Source organism: Bemisia tabaci, chromosome 1, assembly GCF_918797505.1.
Source record: "Bemisia tabaci chromosome 1, PGI_BMITA_v3".
In the NCBI taxonomy this organism is placed as follows: domain Eukaryota; kingdom Metazoa; phylum Arthropoda; class Insecta; order Hemiptera; family Aleyrodidae; genus Bemisia; species Bemisia tabaci.
This window is the reverse complement of record NC_092793.1, coordinates 31870208-31892910: the sequence shown is the minus strand read 5'-3', so window position 1 is coordinate 31892910 and position 22703 is coordinate 31870208. Positions and strand designations below refer to the sequence as shown.

Below are 22703 nucleotides of genomic sequence, written 5' to 3'. Positions count from 1 at the left end.
CAAAAGACCAATCTACTGAAACAATTTGAAACCCTGGAACGGTGGATGTGAGCCCTCATTTACCCTCCCCTCGCGCCCACGTTCCCCTCTCCCTGGAACTGGAATACCGGAAACTTTCAAAGGGTTCGATTTTGAACCCCCCCCCCTCCCTGCACCCCGATCCCGCCCGTGTCATCAACACCGATCGTGAAAGTGTATAAATTTCGTTAAGTGGTCGTGGAAATTGCTTCGTGGGGTCTCGGTCCCTTCCTCGCTGATGTCCCCCTCAACTCATCAGCCTGCCTTCGCAGCCGCGACCTACCTTTTAAACGTCTCTTTCACATTCGCGATTTTCTCCACGACGAACCGTCAAAAAAATGATAAGAGTGTTTTCGACCACGGAAAAGCTACCTTAGTCCATGAAATTTCAAAACAGTTATTAATAATGGATTACAAGGGAGTCTTCCAGGAATATCTTGACAAGAAAACGCGCAAAAATGTCAAACCGACAGGAACTGTGTCGGTCTGAAATTGGCAGTTTCGAAAAGGTTTCGAGAAAAATCAGGCGAAATTTCTATTCGGCCACGTTCAAACCATGAACTCGTAGACTGTATTGCAGATTTTTCCGCTCAATTCTCACGAAAATTAATGAAACCGTACACAAAAAAATAATTAGTATGTTGGAGTTTTTTAGCCAACGTGCGCGTTAAAAGTTCAGCATAGAGCGGAAAATCTCAACACATCCTCTACTGAGCTCGTATGAGTTCTTAAACCAAGTATTTTGTTTTGAGCCCCTATTATTTTTCGCTGCGCCCTTGCGCTTTTTGACTCAACTCCATAAAAAAAACGCCCCCCTGATAGTAAATTTTGCTTCCATAGACTAAAATCTTATTCTCGCAGACGACTAAAAATTGTTAATTTTGTTTTTTTTTCCAACTCAACGACTCCGACTTGAAATCCAACCAAAACTGTGTACACTCACCAGTGCGAGGAGGATTAGACGAGAATCTTCGTGTATGAATCAGTTGTTTTCAAAAGGAAATAGGTCCATTCTTCGATGAGTCTTAGTTATCATGTCCCTTTATGCAAGCCAAGGCTCATGCAAAAATGGACTTCTTCCCTTTCGAAAACAACTGATTCGTATATGGTGAACGCGGAAGAGAAGCGCCTGAAAGTGTAACTTCGATAACTCTGTAATATTGTATACATTATTTATTCCTCATAATCGCAACGTAAATTATCTCTTAATCATAATGCAGATCCAGCCTCCCCCCTCCCTTTGCGATCCTCAACCCCGCTTATCCGCGAAGAAACGCCGATCCTCCCCCTCCCCATAGCCAAGTTGTATTTTCATCGAGTCGCACCCCTTCGTCGCATTCCTCCCGCACTCATTATCCGTTCTGAACAATTTAATTTCACGCAACTTAAGTCTTCGCGCCGTGATTCAGCTCCTTTCGCGCTGCCCAAAACCGAGATATCGAATGTATTGACCCATCGATGTATCGATACGTTAAAAATTTCCGACTTCCACCGCGATCGCATCGCACCGACCACAGCACACGCCACTCCGGTTCCGGAAAAAGTTCAGTCCTCCAAAGTTGTCAACTTTCCTTTGATAGATACGAATTTCATGAGAAATTTGTGCACCTATTTTTCTCTTGCAAAGAATATACTTCGTAATTCGATCCAAGGTATCGGAAAATTTCAAGGAAAAGTATGCTTAACTTTACTGTGGGAAATAGAGCAACATGCAATTGTTTTTCCCCCATTTTTCTATGGTACGGCAGTATATTGTGCCAAGTCGCCCAATAATGGATCAGTAGACAGAATAAGAAATTAATTATTACAGAACACGAACTCTCCTCAAAATTTTACTCAGAACACGTTGATTTTATTTAATATATTTCTCTATGTTGGATCTTACATGAAGGACTCCATCACCAACTTTTTCGGGCCCGAACGTGTACAATTTTTTCTTCGTGGACTAAGGTTTCTTTTATCCTCGGGACCTCGGGCAGTCACATATTAAGGAATTTCTGAACACTTTTTTCTCTCTCACGTGGCAGCAGTCTATTCTCTCGCGCCTTTTACTTTTCTAGCTGCATGCTGTCGCCGGCAAGTTTCAAATTTCCTCTTTTTAAGGCATCGATTTTCGTTCATTGTCATCGGTGACCCTGACCCCACTATAGCACTCGAACAAACGCGCAGTGTGCAGCGGACGACACGTCTGATACGTCCTCAAAGGATCCTTTGTACTCGTGCAAAACCTCGGCTGCCGCTCATGTCTAACACCCTCGGCCACTCTGCTCTGTGATTTTTCGATTAATCTGCCATTTAAACCCATGGTAAATTATCGATTGTAAGCGTATAAATTAATAACGATTCTTCGCCATAGCTTCAAATGGGAAAGTATCGATAGTCGATGGCAGTGGCGTGGCGTGCTTTGCGATATATCGCTTGTTTTGCCATTTAAACCTATGGAAAAGGATCGATAAATAGAGTGTTCGCAGCGAACACCTTAATAATCGATTCTTTACCATAGGTTTAAATGGCAGAACAATCGATAGATCGCAATTCACGCCACGCCACTGGTCGATGGCCTACGCCTCACCTCTGCCACTCGAGTAACGACCCGAAAATTGAACCATTCCTGGCACGATTCGGCAGCCTCGCTCATGTTACTTTACGGCTTGAAGTGGTTCCCTCTAACTTCTCGGAGGGCTGCCCACAACTTACTTAAGTCTTTTCTGTAGAGCCCCCCCCCCCCCCCTCCCTTTTCATCGGTAAAACTAAATTTTTAGTGTTAGGGGCGAGACCGGCGCCTCATCAAGGAAGGTTTAAGGAGGGGCGGAATTTTTAAAACCTTTGACGCTTAAAGAACAATTTTGAGCTCTGTATACCGAAAAAATTGGAATATGACGTCAAATACATTAGAAACGTCACACACTAATTTTGTAAAGTCCCATATATTTGCTTCACATACTCAAGCAGGTTTTTCCATTTTTTTGCGGGGGGCATCAAATATTCAATATTTACTGAAGTTTGAGGAGAAAAAATTTTCTGAGCCTTCTCAGCATTTTACATTACGAGTGTTCAATTCTCCAACATATCTGTCCAACGCTAGCCCTACTTCTCGCAATTAGATCCTCAGCATTGCTGTGAACATTCGACCTCTGTAAAATGTTAGCGCCCGAACTGGGACTTGAACCCAGGACCCTTAGGTTAAAAGCCTAATGCTCTACCGACTGAGCTATCCGGGCTGCTGACGATGGGAGTTGGAAGACCATAATTTGGACTTTTCGCCCTGCTTGTCGATGTGTTACGCAAGAGCGCTCGAGTCCCAGACGAGACATGTCTATGTGTGTGTTTGACGCTATTCCATGACGATGATTTTCTCACGCGGCTGGCAAGAGCCACGTTTCCACAGGAGGCTTCCGACGTGGAGTCAACTGCGCCACAGATTCCTGCTATCTTTTCTGTCGCCTCTAAATTGGCGACTCGCTTCACGTGCTTTCCGTGGGATCGTAGTCGAAGAGGCAGGGCCGTGCGCTCGCGTTTAATCGATTATTCAAGCGGCTCGATATATTTTGGGCCGTTCATTAATCTCGTCACGCATCTAAAGGGGAAGGGGGGGTTTATGGAGTTGAGTGTCATGTAGGTGACAAAGGGGAAAAATAGGTCAAAAAGTCGGAAAAACGGGTGACGTAATTTATGGACGGCCCCTTCTCGCCTTTGAACGGAAGAAGCGCCTTCAAAATCAATGAATGCAGTAATACATTCAGGCGCGATGCACTATCTAGCATGTTTGATTTTAAGAATGCAGTTTTTTCTGATGTATCAGCCGTGAAATTTTTTGTGTGGATTTTCCCATACTAGTGAGTAACTCATTTGAGGAGAGTTGGGTGTGGGTAATAAACTCTTTTCAAATGAGTTACTCACTAGTATGGGAGAATCCATAAAAAAAATTCATGGCCAATACCTCAGAAAAAACTGCATCATGTAGTCAAAATCAAAATTTTGATTTGATTTTAACTGTAATCAACACACTCACGCCGATATTAATATTTTTTCCGTGTATCTTCTGATTTCCAATGCGAAAATGAGTCGTTCAGTTTTACAGTTTTCATCAGAAATTTGATGGGTTTCAAAGCCGTGTATTGCAAGTCTTCCGGGTTTTTAGTGTAAGTGGTCGTGTTTTCATGTTAATAATGTTCACGTTTGTCTTCCCAGCGATCGAGATGCGATGGTTTTAATGAGTACTCGCAGTCCGCGTCGTAAAAATTGACCCAAATCTATCTACCTGAGGGGTTTTGTCGGGCGGGACGGAAGGGACAAACACGGAAAGAGCCCGGGAGAAAAGGGACCAACATTCAATTAGTCGAATTATTGTACGCAAGATGCAACCATAATGACGCGTTTGTCTCGCAATGTTGATTCGCGAGAGTGTTTCATCAACCATTGCTTGTCTGACTTGTCCTCAATTCAAAGCCTTTAATTTGAATCTGCCCCGCGTCTGCGTTTAGCTGCTCTCAGCATGTAGCTTTGTCTCATCGACAGCCGAAGTAGGCGGTGCGGCGTCATCGTTTCTATGAAAGTTCTCCGATTATTTTATTTTTAATTTTTAATTTTTTTTTAAAATCTCAATTTTTTTTATTTTTGTCATGTTTAAATTTTATTATTTTTATTTTAACAATCTCATTTTAAATGTTTTTATTTTGTCCCTTCTTATTGTTTCTTTTTTTATCTTTCTTTTCATGAGAAGCCCGATTATGTCTCCGATTATTTTTTTTGTTTTTAAATCTTAATTTTTTTATTTTTGTCATTTTTCAATTTTTTTCTTTTTTATTTCAACAATTTCTTTTTAAATTTTTTATCTTTTCCATTTGTAATTGTTTCACTTTTTTAAAAAAAATTGAATTATTATTTTTTTTTATGAGAAGCCATACATAACAGAACACATGTTTTTCAGACATATCCGTATATCCTCTTTTGTAGAAGGAGCCTATTTATTTAGGGGATGAATTTGGCTAAAATAGAGTTTCGCGGAGGCTAAATTTGAGGTAATGGAGAATTTGCACGCAATTTTTTTATTGCTTCATCTGAAAGTGCCTAATGAGCTGAGTTCGCAATATTTTTCATAATTTTTTTCTGACATGGGAAATTGGAGAAAAATTGATTTAAAAGTGAGAAAATGCGCCGCCTTGTGACGTCATCTGGCGGCATTTCCCATTTAAACACATGTATTTTAGCAGAATTGGTTATTTTGTCATATCTCCTCTAATAATCGCTCAATTTATGAACCAAGGGTATCTTCGTGTTCAGTTCACTCAGAGGATTCCACTTAAACAGGAAATTCATCAAATTTCAGACCCTTGCAAATTCTCCATTCCATAATCGAACTCGTTGGGACTTTAAAAACTGAGCGCCCAATACCAAGCATGTGACCATAGGCGCATGTAGGTCGTCCCGCTGACCCCGCCGGGTGGGCGGAGCTAGAGATCAGCCTAGGAAAAATGATACTACATCAGGCAGACTTAGTAAATGGGCTGAATTAGGTCTGCCTAAAACCGAGGAATTTTTCTTCCGCTAACCAGAAAAGAATCTACCGCTAAGGCGCTCTATGCGCTAACGTACAAAACGTGATTGAAAAATCAAGTTCGCCTTCAACTTAATCGGATGCAATTTGAGCGGCTCAGGAGTTGATATAGTTGTATCACGCATTTTAGTTTAACTTGCTGTCCGACGGACGAAAGACTTGCGTTGTAATCTTCGTGATTTTGATGACCATCGCATCGAAACGTCCAGTAACCTTTACTTGATTCTCCATACAAAAAAGTATTTTGCCATTAACCTTGAGATAAGTTCCAAACTTTATAATTTAGCACCGCTAAGGCGCCAAATGCGTCAACGTATGAAACGTGAAATAACTTTAACGTGTAACTTTAACTTTAACAGTAATAGTAACAGTATAACTTTAACAGTAACTTTTACTCGATTCTTCCTGCAGAAATTTTTTTTTACCTTGGCCTTGAGAACTGCAAGAATGCGTATCTCGGATTGTGACGTTGCAGATTCCCTGTCATATTTTATGATTTTTTGAACTAGGAAAATATATTTCTTTAAAAATTCCTTAATTTTTTTAGCTGCACACAGAATATTCTTTAATAATTTCAAACAATATCTTTGGTTTGTCCTCCTTTTACAACAGGACATTTTAAATCACCGCAAAGGATCTGAACTTTCTTGTAGTTTCACCGGCGATATGTTTATAATCTTGAACCTCAACAAATAGATGTATTTCCAAATAACTCAGTGTGGATTTTTCCCGTTTCCTTGGTTTCATCAATTTCCTGAATCACCAGACAAGCGATTTTCATTCCTGAGTGACCCCACCCTCAAGATGAGAGATCAAATAGAACTTAAGCCGGTACAATCGTTTTGATGTGGGTTCCAAAACTTGGACTCAAAACCAACTTCCCAAAATAAATTGAAATGGCCGAATCAGGGTCGAGGGTCTTGGTTTGTTTTGAAATTACGCACTGGAGGGTTGAGAGGTGGATTCAGGCCTAAATCCTACTCAACTTGCTATGAAATTAGCTGCGGATTAAAGCTTACGATTCCTCGCATGACCCAAGTTGTGTCCTGCGTTCAGTAGATAAGCCTCGATTTCACGCTCTAGAGGAAATACAGATTGGCTTATTTAGTTGCTCTAGTTTCAGATATTACAGTATTCGCACGACTAAAGCTGTAAATATTTCTTCATTGAGAAAAATTCCGATATTTTGGTGTAATTCTTTTCAATATTTTGATCTCGTTTAACTAAACTGTTTTCTACGATTTGCAAATCCCTTTTTCTTCTCTCATTTTTGTCCATCGGGTACTTCTTACGATATACTGCCCTTGATCGGTGTCTTAAAAAAGGGGCCTAACGAACTATCGATTTTTAATGAAGCTCGCTTTTGCACCTAGAATCGATTATTATTTACATGGGATTCAAAGGGAGGAAATACATTGTTGCCAAGTTATAAGAATTATCATTTCGCGCAATTTCACAGTACTAATTTTATTGGATTAATTTTATTGTGAATTCTCGGTCAAGCTATTGCTTTAGATCCCAGTCTCAAAAAAGTTATACACACTAAGTTATCTCTTTCCGAGAAAGAAAAATAGTTTTTTTTTTTTTTTTTTTTTTTTTTTTTCTTTCTTTGGAGGAAACAAAAACTCCTGAAAATAGAGACTGCAAGATTGCCCAATTCGAGTGACGTAACCAATATTGCATTGCTGCTTCCATTTAGATTCGCTCTAGCAAAACATACTGCGGCGAGACGATATACTATTCAGCATATGAGGATATATTCTGTATTTCAGATCGCACCATACAAATAAACATGAGATAATTGTCATTCAGTCGAGATTAGTCAAGGTCCGCTATAATAATGTCTATCGTGGGTCTATTATCATCAACAACGAAATCATGGGAAATATGATAAGAAATCTAACGGGGAAACTAAGCGGTAAATCTGAAGGTAAAAAATAGCCGGTTATCATATACATATAAATAGTTCAGAAAAAAAACAGCACTAACTGTCAACAGTCAAGAGCGATTGATAAATATTATCAAGCAGTCAGGAAATGAACAAATAGCTAATAGAATAGTATACAGAGTGCGTAGAAAAGGGCAGAAGGGGACAACCGGATTGCACATTGCTTGCTAAATCATTTCAAAATACGTCTTTTCATTAATTATTCTCTTATCCGTCCTTTTTTTTACGAGTGTTTAAAAATGTATAGCGTTTACGGCACATACTGCGCATTGCAACATAATTGCAAATGTCAAGGCTTAGTTGAGCTTTGGACTTCCGGCAGTGGTAGAAAATATTCGTGGATTTTTGGAAAGATTTTGCTGAGCGGTGCTCTAAAAATTGTCAAGGAGGAAACGTAATTTTAGTTGATTGAATGATTGATACCTGAAGAAGGAAGGTTGAGATAATTCTTACATTTTCAGTGAAATTAACGCCAAAAATTATTTATTTTCAGCTCCCTTGGGTGCTAAATCTTGATGTGATGAGTTAGAAGATTTCAATAATTTTGATTAGGGAAAACTCGGAAAAGTCGGGGCTTTCCTGTCTCTAAGTTTTTAGACACCATGGTTCCCCGCTTATAATTTGATTCAGTTCCTCTATTTATCTACATGCAGGAAAATGGGAATAGTTAAAAATTCCCGTGTTCATGGTTACTTTTTTTGATCAAATCAACCAAAAGGAGTTTTATGATCGACTAAATTTTGGGCTAAATGGACCGGTATTGTAGGTTACTTCGAGGTATGGGGATGAAGAAGTGTCCTGAGGAACTAATACACTCTTGTTCCTCTGTGCGTCACTCAGAGGTTTCGACTTGCAAGTGGCTTCGACTATCACCACTCTCATCTAGGTTCGATCCTAGTGGCTCGCGCCTGAAATTTAACGAGGTTGCGAATTTTCTTCGCTTGAAAACTCGTGAGAAAGATTAAACATGTCACCGCCTATCTTCAAATATCAAACCAATATCAAACCAAAATGGCCAAGATTTTTTATAAATTAGCGTTCTTCCGCAAAAGTGAGTAAATTTATGCAAAAGCTATAAGTCTAATACTTGCTTTACCAATGACGGATCGTAACCAATGTAAGAATATACCACTCTGGATAATTTGAATTCATATATTGGCTGCCCTTTTGGGCCCTAAGAGCTCCACCATCTAACCAGGGTGTCTAGCACCAGGATTTTCTCGATTTTCCCGATTCTGTCAGGATTTGAAGTCAATCAGGATTCAATCCCGATTATATCAGAATTTGAGGAAAAATCGGTCGTAAAATCAGGATTTCTTTTCAATCCATAGAACTTAATTCTAGAGATCTGCTTTCGCATACGCTAATGCAGAAATTTTAATTTTTCTGATTCTTCTAATTCAAAGAATCAGGATTTGGAAAAAACCATGAAACCAGGATTTAGCAGTAAGAAACCAAGAAAAATCAGGATTTCCCAAATTGAAAAAAAAAATAGATTCCCTGCTAACCTCAAAATTAGCGATACTCTCCCTATAAAGGTACTCGAGGTTTTCCCGGAAAGGCCGTGTCGGTGACCCGGTGTGCGAGGGGCGGGCGGCGCGCAGGCCCCCTTCTCCGCGGCTGTTCAACATTTTTCAGTTTACAATTCAAAAAATTTGAAAAATGATGATTTATCTGTGGGTAATATATGGGAATATATGTCACGTATTTTTCAGCAGAATTAGCATTGCATCTCATCTCGCCCAACGAAAATATTCATAGCTCAGAAAATTGCCGAAAACTGCAAGTGAACCAAAGAAATTCTCAAATTTCAGAGTGTGCTTTTACTTAAAATTGACCATTTGAATCCTTCAGCCATGTCCAGAAAATTCAGGAGTCGTCTGCATGTCGCGTATTTTTCAGCGTAATTATAGTATTGAATCTCATCTCGCCCAACGAAAATACTCATTGCTCAGAAAATTGCGAAAAATTGCGAGTAAACCGCAGAAATTCTAAAATTTCAGAGTGTGTTCTTACACGAAATTGACCATATGAACCCTCCAGACATGTCCAGAAAATTCAGAGTCGTCTGCATGTCGCGTATTTTTTGGCGGAACCAATGTAAATATTGCCTTGAAGAATGCACTTCTTTTGCCAGAAATTAGAAGATAGAAAGGCAAAGCCGGAATAAAACCTTGAATTAGAAAATTTTATTCAGAATCAGTCATATTTTAACCCTAGAAGTCGGGCCGCAATCGTATGGACATCTATAATAACAATATAAGTAGATTAGCATAGGATAGCGCCATTATACGGCATGCTTGCAATTTGGCAACACTGCCTTTCATCCATATGAACACATCTACGATAGAATCGATATATATCGAAAATCCTAACCTAGAATCGATTTTCGTTAGTGTATTTACATTGAGAAAGAGCATTGATGCCAACATGCAAGAATCGCCAATGCCTGGCACGTGAGTGATCTAATATAGGAAATTAGCATAAAATCCTCGATCTTGCGTCACAAAAAAATTCATAACTCACGGTAAGGCAAGAAAAGGCAAATGAACCAATGAAAATTTAGATGCTTAGGAGTCGCGACGACCTCGCGACGCGCCTGGACCCGCGCGAGCGAGAATGAGCCAGTCAGCTCCTGGTGATCTGCGCGCCGCCACGTCCGAGCCCGCCGCAATCTTAGCACGTGTAGTTGCCCCCGAATTGCACCGTGTTCTGAGTCTCACGCGCCCCCCGATTTGAAATACCCATTTCTAGTCGTCCCGCTCCTCCCCGAAACCCCCCTCGCTTCCCCTGTGCGCTTTTTGAAAAATATTCTCGAGTGTTCACACAGCCGTGTCTACAGCAACATTGTTTTTCCCCGGGTGTTTTCGCGGGCATCGGTCCGGTTCGCGCGGTTTCGGAAGTGTCCCGAAAGTTGATCCTTTCAAAGTTTCGGTCGTGGAAGAAGATAGCCCAAGTGAAATTGTGAAGTTTTTATTTGCGTAATTTCGAACGGTAGTCGAGGTGCGCTCACACGAGTTTTTCTTTGCTGTAATTAGTACTCGTGTTTTGTTCTTTTAGTGATATAAAGAATCCATTCTGTGCAGCACGATTAACATTCTCCTCAGTTAGAAGTAATGCTAGCGATTTGCGGTTTGTAATTGATTTTCAAAGAAGAAACCTCCCGTGAGTATACATTCTCTACAGTTTTACAAAGTAAACAGAGAGAAAACTCAACACGAAAGTTTTGAAAATGTTGTACATCCACACTTTCAGTAACGAAAGTTTAGTACGGAAATACACAATACGGAATACACGAAATAACCCAAGGCTTCGGTTGATTTTGAGGTTTCCCAGTCTCTCCACTCTTTTCTGCGCTAAATTCACTGCAAAGTCTACGAAAATCAACACAAAATTTGGCTTTACTTGTGTTTCAATTCTTATATAACCTATAAGTAACACTTGAACACAAATATCTTTATCAGTACAATGTATTATTTTTGATTATTGTTGTGCACCTCTTCGTCCATTAAGTCACATAACGAATATGTAGGATAAGTTTACTTTGATGCCGCTGTTGTGCTTTTCTCTAAGTGGCTTTATCTGTGCGAATCATCCGGGAAATCTTATAAAGTTTCAAGAAGTTTTATTCTTTTTATGTTTTTTCAAGAACAATTCTTACAAAAGATGGTTAGAGCTTTTGACAGGATAAACTTTTAATTTCCAACGACTGGAAAGGAGCCTCAACCAAAGTTTGATTGATTTCTCAGCTGAGAATTTCACTCTCTTCTCTTCTGAGATGGAGTTCACTATACTCCTTGTAAAATGGACCACTAGACAAGGTACGAATCAAAGGATTCTGATACATGTTTCTTATTCAAAATTTCACACAGAACACGATTTGCGCAACGAAAATGACTGAAACCAACTCCTAACGAAGATATTAACATTTTTATTTCACATTGGTTACAAGGAATTTGAACTGCCCACTCAAAAGAAACTCAAAGCTCTACGTGAGTCAAATCGCGCACTACAACGGTTTCAGAAATCTTCTAAATCGAGCAATTTTCATTTCCCACCATGTGTTGTTCAAACTGTAAGCAATTTGCTATAGCTGAGCCTCAGCGTCAAGATTGAGGTTGCCAGATTATTATATCGCAGAGACTGTCATGATAAACGTTTTGCGCGCGATGTGAATCACGTAGAGCATTGAGTTTTCATGAGCGGATGGTTTGAATTCACGCATCAAGAATCATTGAATATCTTCGTAAGGAGTTGATTTTGGTAATTTTCGTTGTGTGCATCGTGTTCTACGTGAAATTTTGGTTGAGAACCATGTATCAGAATGCTGAAATTCGTACCTTGTCTAGTGGTCCATTGTGCGTCATTAGCTGAACAACAAATTCCTCCCGCGGGCGGCTTTGTTTACATATCGTCAGTGGCGAGGCGTAAATGATCGATTATCGATTTTCTCCCATTTGAAGCTATGGTAGAACAGAATGAACTTATTTACGAGGAGAATAATAAAACGTAAGGAGTATCGGCGTTGATGGTTGGTTTTGCCAGTACTTTATGATCCCACCTTAAGAACGGATAAAGGAACGCGTTAACATATCTCGAGTGCTTTTCATAAATTACACATCCTACACCATTGCGAACGTGTATTTACTTTTTCTTTTTCAAAGCTATCAATGTACACAGTTCCGTATATTTTAGTACCGTCCAAATGTACCGACTTGTGCGGAAAGGAACTATGCGCAGATTATTGAAATCAAAAGAAACTATGTAGCATACATCGTACTGCTGTATACATCGCCGAGTTCGGTGTAATTAATTTGCACATAGTTCCTTTCAGCCTAGATACGTCCTATTTTCTACAATGATTAAGTATGTTCGGAATGAATGTTAGAAACTGTTGAAATGCTTATGTATTTCCTGTAAGAAAAAGCAGCGGCGCAATCCATCGTTTTTCAAACGAAGAAGCACACAATACCACGGTTGCAGAATTCGCTCAAGAAATTCCACTTTTTCACACAAATGAGACAGTGCAATTTCTGTCCAAAACGTTTCTGATTTTTCCGTGTAATCAGCGGGCTGGTTAATGAAATTCATAGACAAAGCGATCGATGAACAAGACAAAGAGAAAATAGAGGGACCTTGCTGGTCGGAACAGGTGGTTATTAAAGATCAGGAGGAAAAGTGATGGACCAAATTAGGAGGGTCTCTCGTGAGGGCTGTCTCAGTTTAGTCTATTACTTACCACCTTTTTCCATCGTAGCCACCTGCTTCCACCAGTAGGATCGCTCCCTTTTCCCTTTGTCTTCTTTGTCTATAGCTTTGTCTACCAAATTCAATAATCAGCCCGATGAAAGAAAATCGGTGACTTTTTCAATTCGGAATACCCCACAGTCTCCAAGTAAGGAACAATTTGCGAAAGTTGGAATGTAGCCACGATTTTCCCACCGAGAAACGACGAATCTTCAGAGCTCTCGAGCGCTCCCGGTTCATCTCTGCAAAATGGAATTCGAAGTGCAATGCTCTCCCTTTGAAGGTAGGACGAGTTGAGGAATCGGTGGAAACTCGCGCCTACATCACTAATCACAACTCGAGTCCCGTTTGCGGCCATCATCAGAATTGCAGATTCCCCTTTGAATATACATTCTTGGGATCCAAGTGGATTCTGCCGATGCGCCAGGGTTGTCGCTCGGAAGCGCGCCGCGACGAGGAATATCCGAATCGGACGGGTTCTGCCCGCGACGGCGACGCCGACGTGCAGTCGAGCGCTTCTTCGAGAGGCAACGTCGAGAGCGAACCGCTCGCCTCGACAAATTATGAGATTTTGCTCGCGCTCCCGAGCACGCGTTGCATTGTCGACCTCTGATTTTCACGTAGCGGAGAAGTTGCATGGTTTCCCGCAAATTAACTGCATAATAGGACGTATTTCTGCCAAACGGAACTATGTGCATTAAGACATGAACCTGAGACTCATAAGAATGTATGCATAACAGGGCTCACGTCATTAAGCACATAGTTCCGTTTGGCAGAAATACGTCCAATGGTACTAAGGTGTCCAAAGCTCGCTTTGAAAGCCTCCATGACTTAATCTGGAAAAATGGGCTTTAGGGACTGCCTCCTATGGGTAGTTGCAAAAATGATCAAAATCAGCCCGGTGAATCTTCTGAACGATCGGTGGCAAATTGTCGACCTCTGATTTTCACGTAGTGGAGAAGTTGCATGGTTTCCCGCAAATTAACTGCATAATATGTAACTAGGGAGTCCAAAGCTTGCTTTGAAACCCCGTGACTTAATTGAATAAAGTGGCTCATCTAGGGACTTCCATCGATAGCCGCAAAAACAATGAAATTCTGCCCGGTAAATTTTAGAGCGAACTGTGACAAAATCAATGTTTACATTGTTCAAAGGGAGAATTCACAACTTTGTGAAGTTATATAGAAAACCTGAGTCATGACTCCAAAATCTGAATGGAACGGGCTCATCTAGGGGCTATCTCCTGTTAATAACCGGAAAAAATCATGAAAAGCGGCTCAGTAGAACGGTAGAAGGAGCTGTAATGAAACAGAAAAAGAAAATTTGGAGGGTCAGAAAGCGGATGAAAATGAGAGTAATGATAACGATTTGCTCTCATTTTTGTAACAGTTTTTGTAACAGTTCTTCCTTAAAAAGCTCATCTCTTTAGGAGGCCTCATATGGCCCCATTGTGATTAAGGAGGGCTAAGGAGGTGGAGGAATAGAAGGAGAGGAGAAGACCCGGTACCATGGAATGTAAGGGGATCTTATCAAGTCCAGTAAATCAGGGAATTTTATGAAAAAGGCTGAAAATTGGAAACATTGTGAATGACAATTTTTCTGATATACGCAACTATTTCAGGGTTTATTTGTCAAGGATGATATGATTTAGTCATCAGAAAAGGAGACGCTGTGTCGCTTCCCTCTTGGTAATCACGAAAGACTGGACATTTTCCAGTCTTTATTGAATTACAGTAATTAATTAGTTGTTTAGTTAGCAGGAGACCTCGAAGATTTTATTTTCTTGATGCGTATAAAAACTGTAACAGTAATTGATTTAACCGGCTTAATCAGTGATTTATAAAGGGACGCCAACAACCTTCTCGGTGAATGTAAAGTCCGTGACACCAGTTAATTTAATTGAAAAGTAATTAATTCCAAAGCAGTTGAGTCGAAGAGCCGTTCTGTTCATACCTGGGCTCAGCCGAAATTAATCCGAGATCTCCAATTATTTAAACATTAGGTGCGGAGGTGCCTCATATTTGCCTCGATGCACAGACCGTGGGCTCGTCCCGTAACATTTCTTCAAAACTAGATATTTTGATGTCATGATGTCTTTCGCTGATTGCAAGTTAAAAGAGAGACTCTTGATTGAAAAATTCCCCTTGAACTTAACTGAAAAAAATTTCCTTTGCGAAGTTCTATCTAGTCGAATAGCGTGAGTTCTCCTTCAATTTTTCGAGAATGCAATTCACCTCCTTCGTGTACGAATAGTTGCTCTCACGAACTTTGCGAATGGCTACCCTCTATTTTCAGTCACAATCGGACGGCATTAACGAGAGGTAGACATTGGCTCATTTCCTCCAATGTTTTATTTTTTTACAAGATATCCAAGCAATATTCTGCCTTGAAATTTTGTCAGTGCGTTCCGTACGGTACGGACCGTACCCTTCAGGGACAGTTCGTGACAAGTTACAATGATGAGTCTCATCGCCAAGGTCCACTCTCCTAAAATAACATCAATAATTTCAGTTAGTATTCGCTTGTAACCACTTCTCTTCCCCCAGTTTTCTACGTTTTTAACTTCCCCTTACTCCTTGGATTTTTCAATGCAAGTTGTCCAATTTTTTACATCGTAGACACAGATAATGCATTAAATAAAAGGAATCTTTCAAGAAAGCAATTAAATCTTGGTATATAGTTTCTTTTGACCTCGTACACAATTTGTACCATACTTCCTCTCAGCACAAAAACGTCCAAATCGGTGGCACAAAACCGAAAAATCTTGTTTACCTCCTATGAAACTCTGTATAGTTTCATCTACGTAAATAGTTATCAGATTTGCGGAGGGCACCATTATATCCAACCTAATTGAACATTTTTACCCTGTACCTAAGTGTGCTCAGTCCAAAGGAAAATAGCATTAGGTCCAAAGCTTCAACAATCTCTTTGTAAAAGTAACGTGCAATATCAAGTAAATAGTAAAAACGATAGATATATTTCCTCCCGACATAACAACCGCATCGTAGAATGCGCACCATTCGGTCCTGCCGACACCCAGAGTTATCTCATCTGTTCAATCGCTGAGTCCCAGTGTGCGACGGAGTTACATCATGACTCAAGTGCCGCTCCTATCCCGGGTATGTTTGCTAACTATGTTATAATACTTCTAAATTCCTGCAGGATTTAAGTCATTGAAAGACTATCTACACTTTTTATAGCTCGTACAGGGCGCATACATAGTTCTTTTCCTCTTAAGAAATTTCACTCAAGTTTTCCTAGTGATGAAACCGCTTCACCGAATGCCACTCAATTTATCTGCGAAAAATTTGAGGTTGGAAAATAATATTCTCGAATGTCCAGCGTTGAAATTTATCTCTGACTTTGAATCTTCCGGAGAGAAGAACTTCAAGCTTTTCTTTGTCACTTCGTTCTTGGTCCATTTCTGCTCTATACTCGATTCACAATATCCTTTTCCCAGCGGCTCCACGTCAATTTTTAATTTCTTCTTCCTCTTCTTTGTCTTCTTCTCCTTTTCTCTTTCTACCTTTGATAGTGCATAAGCCCTGTTAATCCAACCAATATCGTACCAGGCACGCATAAAATGAATACAATTGATGAACATCGATGAACGTCACGCAAATTCATGAAAATTGCTATAAATTGATAAGAAGAACGAAAATTGACAATAATGATGAAAATTGATAGACAAACAAAGATGAAAATTTATAGGTAAAATTTTCAAAAATGTGTTTTCTATCCAAAGGACAGTCGTCAATTGAAACAATCGCGAATTTTTGTCTTTTTTTATCGACTTCGTCTGTCTTTGTTTTTCGGTACAATTCCTCTGTCGTATCGTTCGGAAGTCATCTGGAACTGTCCATCGGGACCCGGCAGTGGCAGATGAGTCATCGGGGGTGGAGGTGGGGGGATTTCCGGGTTCCACCCGGGTGAATCTGGCGATTACTGACCGGACCCGGCAACTTGGTCGGCCACTCCCGGTCGCAGCCCGGTGAAACTCGGGCCACCTCTTCTCTCCTCTCCGAGTAGATCTTTCATGACTCATCGTCTAACGCCGCATGCCGCACCGGGCGCCACCGCACTGTGGATCGCGGATTCACCTCAAGGACGTCCTAGCCGATCAGTAAGCTCCGCCGGGGCGCCAGCCAATTTTTCCTCCGCAATTTTGGATTCGCGATGTTGTGTCACCCGCGGCGCGACGTAGAACCGAGGATAATATTTGTGTTTTTGTGTTACTTTACGTGGGAATTAAGGGGGCTATATACCATCAGCGAAAACTTGAAAACCGGAAAATGTCAGAAAATTTGATGTTATCAGGTAAAATCAGGAAAATCGGTCATAGATTAGGAAAATTTGAGTGTCTCAAGCATTTTTCAAAAATTAGATTGAATAGGTGCGTTCATTTCTTAAATCAAACAAGTGTCCATTTATTAGCGCAAAAAATCAGGGAATTTTGTTTCAAGCAGCAGGAAAAATCAGGAAAATTCAAAATGAAATCTTAGTACACAATTACACATCCTGAAAGTGGAACTGAAAGCAACCCTTTCTTGTTTATTTTGGTAAAGTTTGCGTTGAATCGAGCACGAGAAACAATGAGAAAATGAACTTATCTTTATCCTGTGCGTGTTAAAGGATAATTTGCGCAGCCCAACTTATCCATAAATTTTGGAGTCGTCTACCTCGTCATTTACAATTTGCAAAAAAAACCGCTTTAGTATTCCCAGAGAACTATTAAGTACAATCAGTTGCGGTCAATGAGCTTGAGAAGTAACTTCTCAGCTCCGCTTCCTCTCTCATCAACTCTCCGCATTGGCGGATCCAGGAAGGTGGCAACTTTGTTTCCTCTCCATTCAAACCTATGACAATGAATCGATTCTGGGAGGGGCCAGGTGCTCCGCCAAGAATCGATTATTCAGCATGTGTTTAAATGGAAAAATGCCATTGTTGCCAACCTGTTGGATCCATCTCTGACTCGCCGAAAAAAAGACAACACAGTGATTCTCTAGAAGGGTTAATTCATCCACTGAAAGAAAAAGTAACGGGCTACATAGACATACCGTCCGTTCCAGACTTAGAGGCTGTAAGTTCCGGGTGCTGGAGCCGTAGCTCAGATTGCTCCGGGTGCTACGCCCAGAACTTTCGGAATCTGAGCGTGGAACGCGGACGGTATGTCTATATAGCCCGTAAAAACGGCTTCCACGTCCGGAGTTTTATTTTTCAGTGTCGCATGTATTATCAGATGCTCATTGTGAAAGGCACCGATCTTTCTGGTAATTTTTCACTTGAGTCGTACTTTGACAACGTAGCCGAGGGCCGTAATCTCCGGGCCGACGAGTTGAAAGGTTTTACTTTCCATCAGTCTCTCGATAGTCATTTTACGGCACGTGAGTACCTGGTTTTGGCGCGTGCGCGGAACAAGGTGCAATTTACTCTTCCAATGTTGCAATCGAGGAATCAGCGCCCTTGCCAGCAGATCAACGCATCTATTTGTATGTTTAAGTCATGTATGTGGTTACTATGTAAAAATTAAAGAACCCGTGTAGGAAGAGTATGGCCATCTCTTCCTTCTTAGTGTGTATAAAAGCTGTGCCGCGCTCTGATTGGTTTTTGCTCGTGGAGCTCGCACAGAATTTGTGTGTGAACAACCCGAACGAACACCCGAGTAGGTTCAACGGTTACATTGTTTGCCCCGGACTGAGATCGTTGGTGGTTTTGTTCTTTCTCATATTTATTTGCATACGTCCAGTTGAAACTGGGGTTGATAGGACCCCGAAACGTCCTGGCCTTTTAAATTTGCGAACTTTTGATCGAAGCTAAAAACTGCAATTGTTGCGGCTAATGGATGTTCCGGATCTTCTTTACCTGACGGTGGGATGTCTTTTATTTTTAAATGTTGAAAAAGTCGATTTGCAGTTTGCTCAAAATATGCTGTTGTATCAAAATCAAGAATTAGGTAATTTGAATAAAAAAGTAAATAAATAAATAAAAAAAAATTCAGAGCTCTCTGAAGCGCAATTGTCCGTTTGTGACTTACCGGCTATAGATACGACCAAATGTGCCAACTTTTTTTCGGAGGGCCGTAAACTGGTAATTTCTATGAGGGGCCGACTGTACTTTTGCCAAAGCACCAATTTCTAGACCTGCGCCCTCTGGAGGACTTCAAAGACCTCTAAAAAAATTTTAGGCAATTTTTTTTTAAAAATGATTTTGTGACTTTCACGGAGAGAAATGACTTTCAAAAATAAAAGACACCCTACCGGACTAACGAGACACCTCGGCCAGACGGAGTCTGAGGAATCGGCGTAACTAGGCTCGGGGCGGGGAGGGGAGGGAAAGGGGGCTCGAGAGGGTTGAAAATGGTTGCCCATGAAGAGGTAGAGGAACCCCGGATGGCAGCATTGACCGCATGAGGAGCTGGAGTGTGGGCCCCTCGGGGGAAGGCGCGAACCGCTAAGAATAATTGGCGATGAATAAGTAAAACTCGATCAAGGAGTGTTTGGCGGCGGCCGCGATGGTGGTTGCGTCGAACGTGTGGCAGACGCACTCGCTCCACAGAAGGGGAAAGTGTGCGTGCGCCAATCCCACGCCGGGAAAACTCGCGAAAAGAGATCGCCTCATTTCCACCGGTAGGACTTCACCCGATGCGTTGCGAAGTTTTCATCTTTTAGCTCCTCATAGACGAATTTAGTGTGACGTCACATCTCGTTATAATTTCGATACCTCGAAAGTCGAAACGTGCCCCAACAAACGGACATGGAGGAATCTGCGGGATATAGGCAGGGGGGGTAGGGGTATTCGCTTGATGGCTGTCTATGATATTACGAGTTTATTTTACAATCAATTCTTGTGATTGTGATCTCAAACGTTTTGGTAAATGAGTAGCTTTCATAATTTTAAAGTCCCATGGATTAATTGTTTGGTTTCAGGGTAGTTTTAGCATTATTTCGTCAATTGTTCATTTTGAAGGTTATGTTTGTTTGTTGGGGCACATTTTGACTTTCGAGATATCGAACCACCAATATTGCTCCGTGACGTCACCACTAAAATCGTCTATACTGCCGTGCTATGGAAGAACGCCGTATGAACATTCCAGATTTGCCAAATTTCTCCGGATGAAACGTTTATTTACGACGACATTCATGCATATTTTTCCTCGAAATTTTCAGATATTTTAGATTAAATTGCGCGCTAAATATTCGGCACGTTTTGGGGAAAATATTCACAATTTTCCCAGTAAATTCGGTTCTTATCGAAGGAAACTTGGCAACGTCTGATGGCTCATAGGGCGTTCTTCCTTAGCACGGCAGTGTGGAAGAATGCTGTATAAACCCTCCAGAGTTACGAAGTTCCTTCGGATAAAACGTGATTTTTGGGGGAAAGTTATGCATATTCTTCCTTGAAATGTTCAAGCATTTTGGATCAAAATGCGAACAAAATTGTCTCAGAAAGTGGAGGGGAAATATCCAAAATTGTTCTGGTAAATTCGGTTTTTATTGAAGGAAATATGGCAACGTCTGAAGGCTCATACAGCGTTCTTCCTCAGCACGGCGCGTAGTTTTGTCTACAGGTCTTATCCATAGTCGTTCCATAAACAATCCTTTCCTCAGAAAGTCCCATCGTGTTTTCTTGACGATTTAGAGAGGTTCAACGTTCAAGGGAGGATTTTTTTCATGGATAATCGACAAAAATCAGTGAAATTTCGGAGAGGAATTGCGCCGTCATTTTCGTGTGAAGAAAATAATTGCGTAACTTTGGAATGGAGATTTGTTCTTTCGTCTAGCAAAAGACGATCGAAATTTCGCCATCTAAACATACATTCCTCTCGAATCTTTGCTTTGAGGATTCGAAGCAGAAATTAGCATAATGATGATATCTCAACCGTGCGGATGGTAAAACTTACATCCAACTCATTGCCAGTGTTGCTCTCTGTCTGTCTCCGAGGATACGAGCTTCCTCTATGAATTTACTGAAAAAGACATGAAAATATTTTCCAGGAACCGAAGTGAGCCTTTACGGCCTCAGGGGCTCATTTTTTTCTCTCTTTACGATCATATTTAGATTCCATCTTTCGCTCTGTCCTTGTCCCGTCTCCTGAAATCGCACAGCTTCTCCTTTGTCGTATGAAAGTATTGCATTTTCTTATGCACTTGGCACTCGGATACTCGGAGTCTTTGTAAGGTCTTCATGTATGAACTCATTTATTTTCAAAGGAGCTTTTAAGATAATAACGAGCTATGAACTCCTCGCCGTTGAAACACTGTGCCTGAAAAATGGATGATTTTCCGTTGGGCTTAATGTCGGGGTGAAAAAGGGCGCGAGCAGTTTCGCAACAGCTCAAAGTTCGTCGTCCTGAGTTCATGCATGGAGTCGCTGCGGAAGAAACCATGCATGATGTTGCCGGTTTTTGTCAAAAAAAGGTCCCGATTTGTATTTTACCTAAAACTGAAAAGCCCTGGAAAGACGATCAAATTCCGAACCAATTCCGATCAAAGTAGACATGCTGATGAATGATGGTCACCAGCTACCATCAAATTTTGACGGGCCGCACTATTTTATTCAAAGTAACATCAGAATCGAGTGCCACCATTCATCATTTCCTGCCACAGGAAACATTTCTGTCAAGTTTTCATTTTAAAATTAAGCAAATTAATGAGTTTAAGACTGATGACTCCCGACACTTTGATGGTAATTGGTTTGGGAATTTAATCGTCTATCGAGACCTAAACAACGTGGTCATAAACGTGTGTTCTGGTGGTTTCATACAATCAATTTAGAAAATTTGATTTCTCAGTTATCATATATATTCGTCCAATGTGAACCGTTTCAATTACTATGCCCTTCGGTGTATCGAAGTTGAGCGTAACATTTTTCTGAGACTTTATTCAGGGCTCGGACTAGTGTGTGCGAAAAATGTCTAAGTAGAATGTTCGCAACTTTTTTTAAACAAAAAATATAGTTTCTTTGAGAGAATGTGGTAACATTTTAATGCTCCTAAGACGTTTTTATTTAGCATCGTAGTATTGAGCCGTATTGAAAAATCGTGTAAAAAAATAAGTGTTTCCATGAGCGGGAAAGGAATTCACAATGAAATGCATTGCCGAGCGCAATGGTCAGTCTGGTGCATGAACAAATATTCCGCACTGAGAAACTTATTTTTGTTTTTGTGCTACTTTTGTTTAATATAGGACGTCAATATTAAAAATAAAAACCAGCACAGAGTTGTTCATGAATTCTACATAGTTTGCGCTAAATTTATGACAGAAACAGTGCGAAACCCGGGAAACCCCACTTTAATTTTAGTGTAATTTTTACAAATAATGAAAAGCACCATAAAACAACAGGAAAACTGGGAAACCGCTGAATCAAAAGAAGGCTTGGGGCTCTTTGTGTTCTACTGCTCACACTGAGCCAACTTTTGCATGCCCTTTTTTTTTTGCTTTTAGTGCGACGTTAAAAAATACAGTTCGGAATATATTCGTCACCTACGGTAGCAATCTCTGGGAATTTCTTCAGCAGCCCGACAGCCTGGCGTGGTGGCAGAGGAATGCATTCAAATGTCAGGAAACGTTCTTACACATCCGATTATTGTTGACCCCGTTATTGTGCCGAGCATAATTACTTTCAAGTTGCGATCAATGGAGCTTTGACTCGCGATCCACAGACCTTTCCCATTCGAGCTTTTGTCTTTCCGGCACTTTTGCCATTCGGCGGCATGCACGCTGTCAAAGTGCCGTGCAACTCCGGGAGCTTGCATCCCAGCCCCCGGCTTTCCGTCGTTGCCGGGCGGTTCTGAAAAATCGGCACTTTCCCCCATTTCAACCCACGTAAAATATCCACTTTCTATGGCTCAACCTTGCAACCTTGCGGCTTTTCCGCCGGAATCGTTTACTATTTATACATTTTAAACGCGCTTCGTAGCCCGATGCTGTCGTA

At 40.9% G+C, this 22703-nt stretch overlaps 1 protein-coding gene and 1 non-coding gene across 4 annotated transcripts in view; one reads left to right on the top strand and one right to left on the bottom strand.

Annotated features, from left to right (window-relative positions):
• Eip63E (cyclin dependent kinase Eip63E) overlaps window positions 1-22703 on the top strand; it is a 292468-nt gene that overhangs the window by 35383 nt on the left and 234382 nt on the right. The window contains exon 1 of one of the 3 annotated variants that reach the window (XM_072299767.1): window positions 10146-10688. The exons of the other annotated variants lie outside the window; for them this stretch is intronic. The gene's annotated coding sequence lies outside the window, so the exon portion shown is untranslated. Of the gene's footprint in view, window positions 1-10145; window positions 10689-22703 lie in introns of those variants that run through there. 3 annotated transcript variants of the gene reach the window in all.
• On the bottom strand, window positions 3167-3239 carry TRNAK-UUU (transfer RNA lysine (anticodon UUU)). The gene has a single exon. It is a non-coding gene; the product is annotated as a tRNA-Lys (tRNA).